This window comes from Centropristis striata, chromosome 17 (genome assembly GCF_030273125.1).
Source record: "Centropristis striata isolate RG_2023a ecotype Rhode Island chromosome 17, C.striata_1.0, whole genome shotgun sequence".
NCBI classification, from domain to species: Eukaryota; Metazoa; Chordata; class Actinopteri; order Perciformes; family Serranidae; genus Centropristis; species Centropristis striata.
In genome coordinates, this window is record NC_081533.1 from 26,000,853 (window position 1) to 26,016,742 (window position 15,890).

The following is a 15,890-nucleotide window of genomic DNA, read 5'->3' on the forward strand; positions in this document are numbered from 1 at the left end:
AATTTGTTCTTATTCATAATCTGAGCTAGTGGGAGCATGTAGATGTTAAACAGAAGAGGCCCAAGAATGGAACCTTGGGGAACCCCACATTCAATATTTATTCGCTCGGATGTGAAATTGTCTATTGACACATAGTATTCTCTGTCCTTTAAGTAGGATTCAAACCAGCTTAGCACAGTTCCAGAAAGTCCAACCCAGTTTGCTAGGTTTATGCGCCAATTGTATAGTTGCTGGTTAGATTAATACTTAACATGCAAACTACATCCCTGTCACTAGCCGTGTTTCCATAAAAGTCGAAGCAAATTTGAAGCAGAATTTGAAGACCCGATGTTTCTAGCAACTGGTTTAAACTGAATAAACGAAGCTGCATTAATGTACTTTGGTCAGAAGTTTGCAGTGACGGCAATGTTTTACTGTTGGCTAATCTGTCAGTAAACAGCAGAAATAGTGTAGAGAAGTAAAAACAACCAAAAAGACGTTGCAAATCGGACAACTTTTGCAACCAACAAGAGAAAATGGATAGAAGTCTTCAGGAAAACGCGGACAGTGGAAACAGCTGATGAGTTAAATGTTCACTTCGTTAGAATTTATTCGGAAAAAGTTTCCATTTCCTGTTTAGTTCATTAATTAAAAACCACCTCAAGCGATCGTAAAAACTTTGATTATATTTCTGAAAGTTTAACCGATTTTTGGTGTTTCCATCAAGCTTTTCTCATGCAGATCTTCAAAATGTGTCTACAGTTAAAGCACATAAAGCTACTATTGTTTCATCTTTACACTAATTACACCCACAGCAAATGAGCTGTGGGGTCGACTCCGGCCTGCTGCTTGTTGTTCTCCCCGTGTCAGTGTGGGTTCTCTCCGGCTCGTCGTGCTTCCTCCCACAGTCCAAAAACATGCAGCTTAGGTTTAATTGGTGACTCTAAATTACCCATAGAAGTGAAGGAGATTGTGGATGGTTGTCTGCCTTTATGTGTCAGCCTTTATATAGTCTATGATGTAAAAAAAATAAAAAATAAAATACAGTCTATGGTGACAGCCCTGTGATAGTTTGGCCACCTGTCCAGGGTGTACCCATGTAACCTGAGTTCAAATAAGCGGTGAAGGAAAATGGATGGATGGTAGAAGATAATTTGAAAGAAAATACTTTTATAGCCAAGTGTACTAGAGAATGTTTTTAATGCAGGGCCTTGAATTTAACATATAAATGAAGCGAAGGAAATTCCTATAAGCATCCAGATTAGAAACCTGGAGTAGGGGCGTCCCGGTGGCTCACACTGGTAGAGCGCGTACCATTGAGGCTGAGTCCTTCCTGCGGCGGACCAGGGTTCGAGTCCGGCCTGAGGTCCCTTTGCCACATGTCTTCCCCTCTTTCTACCTATCACTTTCAATAAAAGCAAAAATGCCCCAAAAATAATCTTTAGAAAAAGAAAAGAAACCTGGAGTACTCGATGTACTCTTTTCAAGGAAGTGGATTCGGGAAGCAGGAGGAGGACTCAAATGCAGACGGTCAAAGCAAACGGACAGTTCAGTGGTGGGCATAAGGCCAGGTAAGTGCAGGTAAGTGTTCCCTTTCTGGGAACAGGTGCTTAAATGGATGGAGAGAGGCAATGAAGGGGCCTTGGTTATAGGGAATGAGGCTGTAGAGGAAGAACAGAGAGAGTCTACTGTGCACCACGTATGAATCTGGGAATTACAGATGTGGTGATGTTTGCACTTCTAAATGTACTGATTTGAAACATTTAGGTAATCCCTATGAAAAGGATTTTTCTTGTACCACCAAAGGCGTCTTTTATATTATCACATGCCCATGTGGAAAATACTGTATAGATAAAACTAAGCATGCCCTCAAAGGTGCGAATAGCAGAACATCGCAGCTCCTTAAGATGTAAAAATATTACCTATGCTGCTGCAGCACACTTCATTTGTAGCTGGTGAGGCTCTCTGGTTAATGGGCACAGAGGAAATAACTGGAAGAGGAGGTGACTTTGAGAGGTTTTTGTTGAAATGAGAGGCTTTTTAAATCTGTTCTTTCAATAACCTTGTCCCAAAATGGTGATTTTTGTTTGAATGTTGAATTTTGATTTAAAATCCTTTCCTTAGCCATCTTCCCTCTGTCTCTGTCCTTAACCTTTCCTACTTCTCTGGGGGGATCTTTTCTATTGTTTTCTCTATGTGAAATAGATTTTTCTTTCTACATTAAGTTGTTTTTTCAGTACATAATGCTTTTTTCACATTTACATTTGTTCTAAATCTACTTGTGAGATAATATGTCTTTTCCAAGGTTTCCGTTTAAGGAACCCCGTTTTTTTTTTCTCCCCTCTTTCAAATAGTATCTGCTACGTGTCTGTTTATATTATGTGTCTTTGTAATTCTAGACACCAAGCTTCTTTGATATTCATACGGAGACTTTTTTGATTCCATAGCCTAACCTTTTATTTAATGTACCGTACCTTAGTAATATTTAGCTGTTTTATTTTATTCTTTATACTACGGCTAAAAGTGAATGACACACACCTTTCTTCACACACTGGAGTGTGTTCCTCCTCTCTCTCATCCTGACAGTATTACGGTGCACTGTGCATGTTAACTAAATCAATAAAACATTACTGGTTGTAGCAATAGGCGTAGGAGTGAGAGATGTGCAAAAAGGAATTTGAGAAAAAAGCCAGTGGACTTCTGCACAGTGTAAATAAAAGCACTACTGCTCAGACAGTTTTTGTGACTCAGTCAAAAAACATATTATTACAATCATACAGTGGCAAGAAAAAGTATATGAACCCTTTGAAATGACCTAGTTTTCTGCATTAATTTTTGTTTCATGTCTATTGAATACATTAATTAAATATTGATAGTGCTGGTGGAAAAGGTAAGTGAACCCTTGGATCTAATAACTGGTTTAACCGAGCCTGGGTATACCCATACTGCCTTGTGCGCTCAAATTTAATTTCGAACCTCCAGGCGGTCTGGAAACCAGGAAGCATTCTTAGCCCTGTTTTAGGGATCCAATCACAGAGCGGGGAGGGACGGCAAGACGATTACGCGTACTACTCGGCAGACGGAAGCTTGTAGTTTTCCGGATCCAACATGGCTGCTGCAGATGCGAAACTCTCTTTAGCTGTAGATGGTGTTTCAAATAGTTTAGAGCGAAAGTTGAAAGGCGAAAGGTCTCTCGGCGGCTCCGCTGTCCCCCGGCTCGTAGCGAGATCACCGGTAGCGCCGGCTCGTAGCGCCGCCGGTGATCTCACTACGAGCCGGGGGACAGCGGCGCCGCCGAGAGACCCGCAGCAGCTTGTTTATTGCCCATAAAATCAGTGGATGTGTGTGGCTGAATGACATGAGGGGGAATAAAGCGTGTAAATAAATAATCTTGCAGAAAGCGAGAACTGGAGAAGCAAAGCAGCAGCAACACTCTCTCACTACACACACACAACAAACATCCATTTCTGTAGCTCTACTACGTCATCTGGTATAACTGATCTGATTGGCTAAGAGCTACCTACAGACGCTTTGATAGACATTCTAAGCGCCCAATAAACGGCTCTGGAGGATCGTAAACCACACCTCCTCTACGGAGAAATGAACGGCTGGTGTCCAGACCAAATCTAGCCAGGCTAGGTTTAACCTCCTTTGGCAGCGATAAACTCAACAATTGCTTCTGGTAGCTGCTGATCAGACCTACACAACGTTCAGCAGGAATTTTGGACCATTCTTCCTGACAGAACTGCTTCAGCTCAGACATATTTCTAGGATGTCTGGTGTGAACGGCTCTCTTGAGGTCATTCCACAGCATCTCTATTGGATTGAGGTCTGGGCTCTGAATGGGACACCCCAAAAAGGCGGATTTTCTTTTTTTGAAGCCATTCTTTAGTAGATTTATGTCTATATTTAGGGTTATTGTCCTGCTGCATCACACAACTTCTACTGAGCTTCAGCTGGCAGACAGAATTAATTTTCCCCACGATGATGGCAAGCGGTCCAGGTCCTGAGGCAACATTGTTTGTGTTAGGAGGATGACAGTTCGCGCGTGTTGTCAAGTCTCATGTGATTTCGGAGTTCTCACGGGATTCTCGACCTAGCTGGCCTTAAAGTGACAATACACATTCTATAAGGGCACAGCTAGCACAAAAAAATACAGTAACCCCTGTTTACTTGGTTACATAAGTATGGTAGATTGATGAACAGATATGTTAACCAGTTCCAATGACCCCTGCAAGTCTTTGAACTTGGCTAAAGGTTTTAAAGATTAAGTCTGAAGATTACTTTGTAACCCCTTCCAGTCTTATGCAGATCAACAATTCTAGAGGTCTTCCAAGTCAAATCTTATTTCATTGATTGGACTCAAGGTTTGCGAACTCTTCACTCCAATGAACTCTTGATGGAGTCTTTAGCCAAAGGGTTCACTTACTTTTTCCACCAGCACTCAATATTTCATGGATGTGTTCAATCAAGAAATGAAATATTATGATTGTTTGTGCGGTATTAGGTTAAATCACATTGTGTTTGTCTACAATTGGGACTTGGCTGCAGATCAGATCACATTGTATGACAAATTACTGCAGAAACTAGGTCATTTCAAAGGGTTCACATACATTTTCTTGCCACTGTATATTATAAACCATATCACTGAGTATTGTAAAACATATTAGGATAACACCCACACAGGTGTTTTCTCTGTTTTTGTTGATAAAACAGAACAAGAAGGATTTGCATCTCCCTCACCCATCCGTTGCATCTGTTATAGTGGCACCTTTATGATTCCATAAACATATGGAGTTCGATCCCAAAGAGCTCCCAGCATTGCTTCCTGCTACCCGTGTAGGTGTGCAGAGACTTTAGTGTCTCCTCACAGGCTTTCACTGGAAACCGGAGCCAGAATGTATTACACAATGAAAAAGATTCTGCATTTATAGTTGTATTTCCATATGCTGTTTAACTGTGAAAATCTCCACATTCACAAGAAGATTTTTGTTTGATGTTGAGGGACGTTTTACGGTGTAGTATGTCCCTGAATAATACCACAGGTCTCTAGTTCTCATGTACTATTTATGCTATATATTTGCCCTCATCTGTTGGGTCAGATGGCGGGTCAAATTCACCACAGATACAGTTAACGTATGTGGTAAATGGTTTGCAGTTTGCAAACGCAGTCCTTTGATGGTAAGGAACCCCTGTGGTGAGAAAAGGAAAGTGAAAAAGTGGAGGAGGAAAGTGACATCTAAATGCTTCTCTTGCTGAGTATAAAGAGAGTTCCATGTTTTTTTTCAAGTGCATCTCCAGCAAACACTTTTCCCTACTGCACACCTTCCCCTACTCATCTCCTGGGTCTAAATGTAGAGACAGAGAAGAAGGCGAGAGTGAGTGAGAGCGAGGAAGAGAAACATCTCACGCTGGCATGTTGTCAGATCATCCTTTTTTGCGCTGATTTTTCCAATTACAGCTGAGTGACACGCAGTGTAGCAAATGGCGAAGGTGTTTAAGCTTATTTCACTGCAGACTGCAGTTAATGAGCTTTTTATCATCTATTTATGTGCTTTTGGTGGAAGAGCAGATGAAAGTGAAGATATCTCGGAGAAAACGTTACCCAGTGATGAAATAAAATGTTTTTTTCAACACCTGATCAGCTTTGATCACATCGTCTTTTTACCTCCTCTGTCATTTGTAGAAACAATATGCGTACGCTGTCACTTTAAAACTCCTTTGTAAAACAGTACAGTGACCTGGACATAATTTTATACACTGATATACATGCCTTTTTTCAAAGGAATCTATAGGTCTGATGACTGGTGAAACATTCAACTGGGATTGTTGTCATACAGGGTTAACAATACGATTTTTTTTTAACAGAATGAGCTTGCAGTCAAATTGTAACCGAAAAAGATTCCTTAATTATTTCTCAGACAGAAAACACAACATTTCTGAGCTCGGTGTACCTGCGAAACACAAACTATACATTGAATCCATATTTAAAAGAATATATATAAGAATATATAGCCACATAAATATATGAAAATAAAATATATTTTATCTGATCTTTTACAAATTAAAGCAAATCACATTTTTTTGTTTCTGGTTTGGAATTTACATGTTTGAGGTTTTTTTTGGAAGATCATCATTCTCAAGCAGAAGCTGAGATCTCACATTCACAATGTACCCTATTGGCTGTTAGCAGGCTAATGTTAGCTATTTGTTAGCAAGGTAATGTTAGCTATATGCTAGCAAGCTAATGTTAGCTATTTATTAGCAAGCTTATGTTAGCTAACATCCACTTTTGTCCTCTTAAAAGTTAAATTTTTCGTTTTGTCAGCTTGTAACAACGTAGTTCTGGTTCTTTAGCTTGTTGGTAGTACATTTCACCACACAGCAGTTTTTAGACATTATTCTGTTGTTTGTTAGCAGACAGAACTGATGAGGAGGCTACTTCATTTAATACAAAGTTAACAAAAAGTGATGATTGTTTTCCCCTCTGATTGGGGCGGGGCTGGAACTCCCTCTGTCTCTATAACTGATAGTAACTTTTGTGGTTGTGTGAAATCAAAAGTAGATTACACCATCTGCTGTAGAGCCAGAATATCGCAATTTATTTCTCAACTCAACAGACTGAAATCGTCTCACATTTGTATCGATTTAACGGCTTTGCGATGCACCTTCACACCCCTTGTAACAGTATTTGTACATGGTGTTATTGCTAGTTTTACTTAAGTAAATCATCTGAGTATAATTTCCTACCCTGCATATGTTGGTTTTATGAAGACTATATGGAGATATTTGGGGGGTTTCATTACGTTTAGGCCTACTTTATTCTGTAAATTAACAAAAAGTGACATAATTAGATTACTTGAAAGGTGTCATACTGCACACAGTTACACATTTTTGTAGTTTTAGCCATTATTTCCACGGGTAATACAAACATCGTACTCACAAAATCTATGAATGGGACAAAATCACTATTATGAAGACAGACAGGACAAGAGTCGTCAGACAATCAGACATCAAGGTTAGGAAAATATATTTTTGAATAGTTAACGGTGAAATTACTACCCAAACATCCACTGCTGTTTGCGCTTCTTGCACACTACTGGACCCATCAGACTCAGGTTTTTTCTACACACTTCTGACTGTATTCTCAAGGACCTCTCGTGGTTGCTTCATTTCCCAATTTTTGAAAAACTCCTTTTATGTCGTCCGTAGCCTTGTTTCCATTATAGTCTAATTGAATTTTGAAGCAAATCACATAGCAATGGCATTTTCCAGCAATCAGCTAAACTAAAAAAACAAGTGTTAGTTACTGCTGCTGCAGGCCAAATTTTGGCCTTTATGAAGGCTCAAACTGACATTCATAGAAAAGTTTGGTCTCATTTTGAACCACATCGCCTGCTGGATTAATTCCATACCTTTTGTCTTGTGCCCATGATACAAGATGAATAAATCTGTGTTCTTGTTATCTTGGCGTTATCTTGACTAGGGCGAGGACATAATGGAATATTCTTGGGAAAAGGAATAAGGCAGTCAGCAGGGACGATAAAGTGAGATTCAATGCTTTTTTGTTAGGAAGGATGAAGGAAACATGCCGGGCGACACTCTTATTTCTACTGAGAGCACTTTTTACTTGTAGTTTTTATCTGTATCCCAATTAAATTATTATTGGGAGTTTCTTTTGAAAGCTACGTTAACTATCTATAATTGAGATGACAGTTATCTGATTTGTGTTTGATTTCCAATATATAGATTTAACTCTGGCAAGCAATGTTCACAAACCCTTAAACAGAAACCTGGATCATTTCCTGTTGACGACCAGCATCAATCACCACATTAGTGTATGCCACAGAGCTTGGACATGAATCATCCTTCAGAGGGACAAGTCTAAGGTGTCCTCTACCCTCCCTTCTCCACCGTCCCCATCCTCACCCCCTGGGGATGTGTAAAAAGTGCTGTAGGGAGGGGGCGCACACACACCAGGCCTCGATGATTAAGAGTCCAGATCCAGTGACCATGAGTGTCAGCTTCTACAGCACACACACCTTCCAACCTGCTCTGGTCTGGTAGAGTGTGAACCCTCCCCACCTGCCTCGGTCAGAGGCGGGGTGGAGCGGGGGGAAGCATATAGCCCGTCATCCCCCACTGATGGATGGAGGACATTACGGCTCTTGGGGACAGGTGCCACTGACGATTAAAGGCCCCAGCCAGTGGCTTGGAAAGAATGGAAGTGGAAAGAGGGGCGAAGAAGGAAAGGGAAACTGTTGCCGCAGAACGAGTAAACACAAACACTGCAGGGAAAGCAGACGTGAAACGAGTGGCGAGGTGGAGGGGAAGGAGGGGGCGTTGCAGGTAGAGGAGAGACAGATGGCGAGAGCAGTTTTTTCTCCACGTTTGGATTTTAAGTGTGATACAATACGACTGCCTGTGTACCAAAACAGCGATCACACAAGCTAACATGCCTGCTAACAGGTGCAGAAACACTTTGCTTTGTCTCATTTAGCCCCCCTTTCTGATGCAGCCTCACCACAACAGACACTTTTTCTGTCTGTCTGCCAGACTCCTGCGGCTGGCTGGCTGCTCTCCGCTGTGCTGTGTTGGTGACCTTTGTTTCCTAACCCTGTCAGCGAGCTGTGGGGACAAATATTACCTCCCCTGCCTCAGGGGCAATTCACCTGTCTGTCATTGGCACTCCTCCTCCTCCCTGTCCTGTCATTGTTGTGCTTCCTCATAATTGGTTCCCTGCACTGTCTGGGACTCAATCATTTCAAGTGTCAGTGGCCTCACCTTTGCATCCAAAAGCTTGCCATTAACGGGTAAATACATCATTTATGTTTATTTTCTTAATCCCTCATCAGTGCAAACAGAAGTAGGGCTGTAGTCAACCAAAAATCATATGGGTCGACTGGATTTATACCTACTCTGCAACCAATTGTTTGAGAGATAATGTGTACTGTCTTAACCCTATAGTCCAATCAGACACAGTGCACTCTACCTGCTAGCGTTGTGTGTCTGTTACAGGTGTAAGAATGAAGCGACGCCCACTGCAACATTATTTTCTGTAGGAATTATGAAAATAACAGTTTAGTTCAGGAATGCTGTCATTGCGTGCTTATACTTTGACTTGTTGCTCTCATAATGACTTCTTCTGCTTGGACTCAACACTTTCAGACTATTCAAACCATGTCTAAATACAAGGCAAATACCCACTTCCCAATTTAAATCCCCTTTACAGATTTTTCTACTGGTAGATATACAAGATACTCAAATTACATTTTCTTCCTTTCTTCACAGGACACATGCGAAGTAATGTAATGGCTTGACTGAAACATATCTCTCATTACAGGTCTATAGGTGAGTAAAATGTATTGTAACTTTTAATCTTTATCCGCCACATTATGAACTTGTCTTTTACACCTGTGTTGTGTACTAACTTAACCTTTTTTAACAGCATTTATGAACAGTACCGATCACTAATTCAAACTGTCTCACTCTGTGGATTCTTATTTTGAAAACCGCCATATCTAAATATACAGAAAATACCCATTTTAGCACTATGACAGCCTCTGTATAAACATTGGCTGAAGCATTAGCACGCTAGCGGCGATTAGCATTACCACAAATAACAATGATAGCTCTGCAGCCTCTGGGGCTCATGGCTTGGTTACATTTGCCAAAAGTTTTCATTTCAACCACACTTCACATTGCTGAATACACAAATCTATTACAAACAGTACTTGGTTTAATCCTTTTGCTATCGTTAGATGCTACTTCAGCTATATCTGTGGTTGCAAATACGATGCTATTCATGTAAAAAAGCACAATCACAAACGAAGGCTATACATCTCTATTATACTGTTCACCTTTTACTATGTATTGTTGACAGTCAGCTTACCTGTAGGAAATATGAAAATAACAGTTTAGTTCAGGAACGAGAACTAATTTGATTGACTTTTCACACAACACAGTGCCTTATGTCCACCAAAACGTTTTTTTCCTGATATCATGTGCTGAGCACTGCATGTCTGATGTTGATTTCCGGTCACCAAGGGTTGACAATCGTTCGACTTTGGGTAAGGTTAAATGCTGCTGTCCACTGTTGCCAACTCCTCAGTAAGGAAAGTAGCTATTGGCTGTCCTAAAAGTCGCTAGAAGTCGCTAAATGATGTCATCGCCTAATTTGCATAATTTACCATGTGCATGTACTTGTAATGGACGCTGTAGGAGAGAGGACTAACGTTGTGGGAAAGACAAAAAGTCAGTAAAAAAACCTGGAATATGTTCAGAACTGCAAGTGCACTGTCTTCTGTCATAATTCCAACCCTCCTCCTTTATCCGGCCTCCGGACCAGCAAAAGAGACACTGACTGTAGACCAGCCAATGGCGACTTCACGCATGCGTGATATGCAGACTGGACGCTAAGGGGTTAACATCCCCTCTGGCTCTGTGACTGCAGCTGGGAGAGACTCCTGCAGGAGGACTGGGCCGCTTGTGAGTGCTTTGGGGCGAGAGGGGCCACCGGCAGCCCCCGCGGCTTGTTAAGAAGAGTAAGAAGGCCTTCCAAAAAGTCTCCAATAACACCAGAAAAAGTCGATAGATTTGTGGCTAGTCGCTTTTTTGAAAAATAGTCGCTAGGGGTATCTGAAAAGTTGCGAAGTCTAGCAACAAAGTGGCTAAGTTAGCAACATTGCAACCAATGAGAATTTAGTGGGACAAAAGCAACCATCGACCAACTGACCTGAGGGTGTAAGCCCTACACACAGCAGCCTTAACATTTATACGACACATGCTACAATCCTAGATAATAAACACACCACTAAAATGAACCCCCTGTGGAGTTAAAATGTAAAAAAAAAAAAATTGTAAAAGATTATCTGTGTGCTGGAGCTCATTTCTATTATCGTTTCTATCATGGAGAAGTGGAACGAGGCGTTGTTGTGAGGAAGACGTGTGAGTGAAAGACAGAAGATAGGAAGGAGAAAGCAGCAATCCACTGGGGACGGGCCACTCTTTGTTGATGCCAAGTTCAACAGACTGATTGTGGAATTGAATCTCTACAGGGCCGAGGCGAGTAATAATAGGCCCTGCCTGAGAGAATGGAGCTATACTTTAGGTTTCAACTGCAGAGTGAAATGTACTGCCATCAGCAGAAAAAAAAGGACAGGAGCAGGGACCAATGTCTATCCCCACGACACCAGTGATTATCAGGAGATTGCCTTGACATTCAGCTATAATTTGCTTTGTAATGACTGAAAATAGCTGGGGATGAGTCCTTCCAGATTGCTATGTTATCAAAAATTGCGCTTGTGAAAAACAACGTTCTCACATTTGCAAACAGCAGGGGGAACCACTTCATAAAACCAACCCCCCCTTCCAATTTTAGCTGTAGCTCCTCTTCTGATCCATCTGTTTTTTTCCAGCAAGACCAAATCCGTCAGTGTTTACTCTTATAATGTTTAATGTTTGCTCATCTGCTTACCCATAATCCCTCAGCACACATTCCCTCTCCTCCTTGGCCTCTATATTAAGGCTCTGTCGTCATTGACGGATTAACTCCTCTGAACTTCTTGGGGATGATACAGAGCTAAAACATACTACTGAACTATGCCTGCTTTACTGTCATACCCACCACAATGTCTCTTTGGAGTGTGTGTGTGTTTGTGTGTTTGTGTGTGTGTGTCTTTCTTGATCGCCCTCAAGGGATTCTGCATCAGACGTCTTCTCAAATGAAGAAGACGCTTTGATATGGACTTTAAACAACATTTACCAGTCACAACAGCTGCTTTTCTACAAAGTCCAATAGCTTGACTTGGTGATTTTTCAACCTTTTCAACCTGCACACCAATGAGTCGTATTATAGAATGAAACATATGTTCTTCTTCAAGTGCCGTGACAATCAAAACAGAGCTGAAGTTCCCACCACCAGCCGAAGTTCTTTTAAAGTATTCCCAAGCAAACTGGAGCGTAAACAAAAACTTTTTTCACGGTTGCTCTCTTAAAACCTATATTCCACCTAATTATAATGAAAGGAGTGTTCCTTCTCAGTTAGTCCACGTCTGATAGGTTGTCATGTGGGTTTCTGCTTCCTCTTGAAAGTGTCCCTTTATCAGCGAATCCGCACAGATACTGCTCTGAGCCTCTTGCCAGCTTATCTCCGTTAGACCGTTAATTAGCAGCAAGTGCAGCAATTACACTCAAATATCCTGAGCAACAAAGACACAAAAGATGGCCCCCTACCTACCCCCACTCCGCCTTACCCTGGCCTTAAAAACTAGCTCCCATAAATGACGGGAAGGAGAGAGGGGTGAGGGGAAGGAAATGAGGAAGGGAGATTTTTGAGCAATACAAAGACAAAACTCGGATAAGACTCTGCTGTCGTTTTTAATTGGTTTGTCTCTCCTGAGAGGAGCCCCAAATCTGGAAGGTTTCAGATTGTGAGCCGCCTCCTGTATATGCATGTACACTTGTAAGTATCCATGGGTGCACTTTTGCATATGTATAACACCACAGTGGTTAAATAACCAGCTGAAATTGGCGTGAGATTGACACTGGCGTTGTCGTCTGTGTTGACAGATAGCCTCACAATGAACTCAGCTCAGCCTGTAGCTGTGAGACTGCCGGATAAAACTTTTTAAAAATCATAAATTGGCTGTGTGTGAGAAGGCTCACTTACACAGGCTCTCTGTGTTCCCGACATTTTATGTTCCTACAGCATTGTGAACTTGTGGCTCTTTGGAAGTATGTGTTACGGCAGGTTGCATACGCTTGTCAAATTAGCAATAGAGAAGAATATATCCCAATTATTCATATGCTTTCGACTAAATTTTTCACAGTGAGATAAGTTTTACATATATTCTGTATTTAAATATTAATAAACTTTTCTATGTGAGGTTGCCGACTGAACTTAAATAGCTGTGAGTGCTCCGCTCCAGAGAAATACTGTAAGAACTCACCAATTTCAAATCTTCCTCCTTTGGCAGATATGGGTGTTTACAGACGTCACATTTGAAAATCCCTCGGCATGAAGTTCAAATGGATCTCTTCGTGCTGTCTGGAGCAGTTTATACCAGAGCGAAAAGACCAAATAACATTATCTGAGTCAATGAAAAGTATCTTTTAGCTTTCAATGACAGTGATTGTGAGTATTGCTTCTAAAGAGAGCCTGTGTGTCCCTATACTGTATGTTAACTTAAGTTAATGCCAGCACTAATATATTGCCTCACTTTAAGACATTATTTGTACTATGAGACTCCAAGTAATACCAATTCACCTCATGTTACATTTAGAAAGAAGCAAAAAAAGGCCTATCTTCCATCTATTGTCCTGTGTTCCCAGGGTCCTAAGTTCCCTAGTCCTACATATAAGCTCTCCTAGGGTCCTATGTTCCCTAGTCCTACATATAAGCTCTCTCATAGTCCTGTGTTCTTTAGTCGTACATATGTGCTCTCCTAGGGTCCTATGTTCCAGGGTCCTATGTTCCTTAGTTCTACATATGTGCTCTCCCAGGGTCCTATGTTCCTTCGTTTTATATATGTGCTCTGATAGGGTCCTATGTTCCAGGGTCCTATGTTCCCTAGTACTGCATATGTGCTCTCCTAGGATCCTATGTCCCCTAGTCCTACATATGTTCTCTCCTAGGGTCCTATGTTCCCAGTGTCCTGTGTTCCCTAGTTCTACATATGTGCTCTCCTAGGGTCCTATGTTCCCTCGTTTTACATATGTGCTCTAATAGCGTTCTATGTTCTTTAGTCCTACATTTGTGCTCTCCTATAACCCTGTGTTCGTAGGGTGCTACGTTCCCGGCTCTATAAAGCAGACAACAGGATACTGAAAAAAGATGTTCATTAGCTCTGTATTGACATATTACGAGGAGGGATAGGGCAGGGGTTAAGGTTAGGATTAGATTTAACTGGATCAAATTTACATGCTTACATATTAGATCTTGAAGTGAATCAAATTTGAACCAAACACAATAGGAAGGTTAATGTGTGTTAACACGGTTGGGGAGTGGGGAACATAGGATCTTTGGAATTTAGGACCTTGGGATAATAGATGATGCTCCCCTTTGGGGCACTGTCACAGTGGTCCTGATTCTAGAGTTACAACATTTAAGGAATACATTACAGGACTTATTTCAAGATTTTCAGGAATAATATTTAGGATGAGATTTATATTAGAGTTTAGAGTTAAGCATGTATAGTAGAGGATTAGGGGGGTGGGTGTAGCCAATTAAGATCCGTCCAAGTACAGTAGGACAGTAGCTGAATGCAAACTGTATAGATCACACTCCACTGCATATGTCAGTATTTCAAAAGCTCCAGGGTGTTAGCTAGTTCTCCCCACATACGCAATCGTCTGCTCTGTGAACAGCTGACTAGACAGCAACCAGGAAACTGGCAACCATCTGGCACCATTGGGGACCCAGGTTCCCCCCTGTAGCATTCATCGTGAACAGCAGAACTCAAGGGGAAAGTGGAATCACAAATTAGGATGTAGCACATAATCCTAAAGGTTCTCGCACTGTTTCAGAATTACTTTTAATTAAGGAGAGTCGGTAATGTACATCAAACAACATCTGTTTGTGTCTGCGTTTGTCTACCAGTTGCAAGACATTTAACAGGCAGTTGTGAAAAGCTTTTTAAAATCATGTTGTTCCAAACTACAGTAAACATCTGGCTTCTTATGGCAGCACTCAAGGTCTCAACGGTATAAGTGTACTACAGTGTCTTTTGCAATTACCGGTGTCCACTCTTGGGAACTTTTTTCTAATATTACCAATGTTTGCTGCTGTGCCTACCTAGCACCAGTGAAGCCCAGAGTGTTGGTCTTAATGTTTTTTGATTTGGTTTCCCCAGCATGGATCCCCCCTACAGAAAAAAAGCAGCTGAGGTGTGATGAGAACTGTTAAGGAGCCTGGAGAGGTAAACTTCTAAAGGTATTGCAAGGTCAGTGCACTATCACTGCTGTCTGACCATGAGAAAATAGAATTTCTGACACCTACCAATCAGTAATGGTGTTATAATGATGCTGAGTGTGGGTGGCTGAAGGCACACTGCCATATCTCATCTATTTCTTTGATTGACTCAACTGATTGAAGAATTACTTTGAAATGAAAGCCACAAATCAAAAGCTTATGGTTGTAATAATACAATTACAGGTACTTTGTGGAATTTATAGAAAATCTTTGTAATAACACTGCTGGTGTGTTAGTCAAGTAAGTAATTACAGTTACGTGACTAACAGGACTCGACGCCAATGACCAATGACCATGTGCTTGTATCATCATGTTGATATGTGATACGAACAGGCTTGCCATTTACAAATTACTTAAACAGCTAACATTACAAAGCAACCAATGCCATACCCATGCTGCATAGCTGAACACCTTGCTGGTTAGCATGGCCTTGCAGCACATAACATCTCAGACATGCTTTTGCTTATGAACCAGGAGGGCCCCTCAGATCCTCCGACTCTTCTGTTTTAGCAATTCCACAGAGCAGAACTAAAACATTGGTGATTCAGCCTTCAGCCACTATGCTCCAAAACGCTGGAACAGCCTGCTGAAGGATCTGAGAAGTGCTAGAAATATTGATACTATTCAACATAAACTAAAAACCTATCTTTTTAATCTGGCATATATGTAGTGTGTTATTGTATTTATTAGCTTTTAGCTGTTTTAACCTATATTTTATTGTTTCTATTAAATGTTTATTTTAATTCTAATTCTTGTAGACATGTTATATATATATATATATATATATATATATATATTATCACTCAGCATGCATTAGTCTCCATGTCCTTTTATTTAATATTCTAAGTTTTTGCTGTTTGTACAGAACTTTGAATTGCACTGGATTTATTTGAAAGTAGCTATATAAATAACATTTGATTGATTGCTTGATTGGTTTAGC